Source organism: Nicotiana attenuata, unplaced genomic scaffold (assembly GCF_001879085.1).
Source record: "Nicotiana attenuata strain UT unplaced genomic scaffold, NIATTr2, whole genome shotgun sequence".
NCBI lineage: Eukaryota > Viridiplantae > Streptophyta > Magnoliopsida > Solanales > Solanaceae > Nicotiana > Nicotiana attenuata.
This window is the reverse complement of record NW_017670925.1, coordinates 344,334-347,332: the sequence shown is the minus strand read 5'-3', so window position 1 is coordinate 347,332 and position 2,999 is coordinate 344,334.

Genomic DNA, 2,999 nt, shown 5'->3' with positions numbered 1-2,999 from the left:
GGGCGGATCCTCAATTTATAGAACTCCAAACATTTTCCTACAAGAAAAGGGACTAGCCAAATATGGAAGAATTTATAATTTCCTTTTACAAAAAGAAAAACCCAATTAAGGTAATTATATTGCCCTTTTCCTTCAAGAGATAGGAAAAACAAATATGGTAAGAAAATTATGGCAAACACCTAACAATTCTCCCCCTTGGCCTGAATTTTCTGACAAAATAAACTTGATCCACCTTCTTCACATAGCCTTCAACAGGTCGCATCTCCAAATCTCCACTACAAACTTTGTCTCAAGGTGCGTAGCACACCGGTCAAATTTCTCAAACAAAAATCACGATTATCGTCAAATATGTTGCGGCTAGAACTGAACCCGCCAAGATGAACCTATCTTGAACCTCGCTCTGATACCACTGTTATATTGAGGAAGAGGCAAACTCGAAAATAAAGAAGATAAAGAACACTCAATTTTAACGTGGAAAACCCTTCAAATAGAAGGTAAAAACCACGGGATCACAAAGATCCAAAAAGCTCCACTACAACAATAAGAGGGTTACAAAAGTTCTTCAAATTGTCTACACAACAAGGGTCAAACACGGAGCAACAATAGCAACAAGAGCAACAACTAATCAATTGAAGAAAGAGTATAATCCACAAAAATGAAGCTGTTGTTCGAGGCTCGAAATCAGATGCTACGAGCCTCCAAATTCGATCTCCACCGTTCAAATCCAAAAACAAGATGTTACGAACACTCAGACAAAATTTTAGCCCGATCCAACGGTTAACAAATTGGAAAACGTGATTTGAAGTTGGCTGGTCGGAATAAAAATCTGCAGCAAAACAAATACTTTTCTTCTCTATTCTCTTTTGATGAAAGCTCTCTCTAAACCACTCTTATGTGCTTAAGTCTTTCAAAGACTTGTATCAATGAGCATAGAATAATTCTTCAAGGTTTTCCTATTTATAGATCATGAGTTGTGCTTTCTATTAAAGCCAAAACCCACTCAAAATAGGAATAAACACCGAATCCAATTCCGAATAGGAATGAAAACCAAAAGAGAATAGGATTAGGCCATTGGGACTTTGGCCGGACAACATGGGCATGAGCCCAACAAACTCCCCCTCCAGCCAAGGGGCCAAATATGTCTTCAAGTAGAGGAACTATTGACAGGCTTCATGCCTGCCAATTTTCTGCAAAATTCATGTTTTTCTGTAGCCACCACCTTTGTCAGCATATCCGAAGGATTTTCGTCAGTGTGTATCTTCTCAACCTCAAATAATTTCTCTTCCACGGTCATTCTTATCCAATGATACTTTCTATTTATATGTTTGATCTTAAAATGTAAAGTGGAGTGCTTGGTAAGACAGATAGCACTCTGATTATCACAAAATAAGATGTACCTTGGCTGCTCAAAGCCAAGATCATTAATAAACTCCTTCATCCAAATAGTTCTTTAGCACCTTCTGTGACAGCAATATATTCGGCTTCTGTGGTGGATAGAGCTATGCACTTCTGTAGTCTAGATTACCAAGAAACAGCTCCCCCTGCAAAAGTGATCAAATAACCGGAAGTCGATCTTGAATTATCAAGATTGCCTCCTAAATCAGAGTCTGTGTAACAAACAAGTTCAGGCTTGCCATTGCCAAAGCACAGCTTCAAATATGCAGTATCTTTCAAATACCTTAATATCCATTTTACTTCGTCCCAATGTTCTTTTCCAGGATTGGAAAGGAATCTACTAACAGTACCAACGGCATGTGCAATATCTGGTCTAGTGCAAACCATAGCATACATCAAGCTACCAACGGCAGAAGAGTAAGGAATACGAGACATCTCCTTTTTCTCTTCATCAGTAAATGGACTCTGACTAATACTCAATTTGAATTTTTTAGCAAGAGGTGTACTAACCACTTTTGCATCTGTCATATTGAACCTCTTGAGTCCCTTCTCAATGTATTGCTTTTGGGACAGAAATAACTCCTTTCTGTCTCTATGTCGGTGGATTTGAGTACCCAAGATTTTCTTTGCTGGCCCCAAGTCCTTCATCGCAAACGATTTGCTCAACTGCTTCTTAAGGACTGCGATTCTGGATTTATTCTTGCCAACAATAAGCATGTCATCCACATAAAGCAATAAAATAATGAAATCATCATCAGAGAACTTCTGGAAGAATACACAGTGGTCTGAAGAAGTTTTCTTGTACCCCTGTTCTTCTATGACAGATTCAAACTTCAAATACCATTGCCTTGGAGCTTGTTTCAATCCCCATACAGGCTCTTTTTCAATTTGCAGACATAATCTTCTTTTCCCTTAGTTACAAAACCCTCAGGTTGCTCCGTATAAATCTCCTCATCTAAATCACCATGAAGAAAAGCAGTCTTGACATCCATCTGCTCAACCTCTAAATCTAGACTTGCGGCTAAGCCTAGAACCACACGAATAGAAGACATCTTCACAACAGGGGAGAAAATTTCATCAAAGTCAACTCCCTTCTTCTGGCCAAAACCTTTAACAACTAACCTCGCCTTGTATCTAGGCGCAGAGGTATGGTTATCTTGATTTATTCTGAATATCCATTTGTTAGATAAAGCTCTCTTACCTTTCGGCAATTTCACTAACTCATATGTGTCATTCTCATGGAGTGACTTCATCTCATCTTCCATCGCTTCGATCCAATGATCTTTGTGATTATCTTGCATGGCTTAATCATAATTCTTAGGTTCTCCCATGTCAGTCAAAAGTACATACTTATCAGGAGGATAGCGCGTGGATTTTTGCTTCTCCCTTGTAGATCTTCTAAGAAAGGTTTCAGGAGCATTCGAAGTAGTAACCTGTGTATGAATTGGTTGCTGATCAACCACAACTTCATCAAATGTGGGTTATGGGTATCTTGGTCTCCTCATATGACCTTGGCCCTAACTCAACCCCAAAAACTAACTTGTGAGGTGAGGATTGCCCAAGACCATATAAGGGGGCCACAACTTAACCCCCTCCCCCCCCCC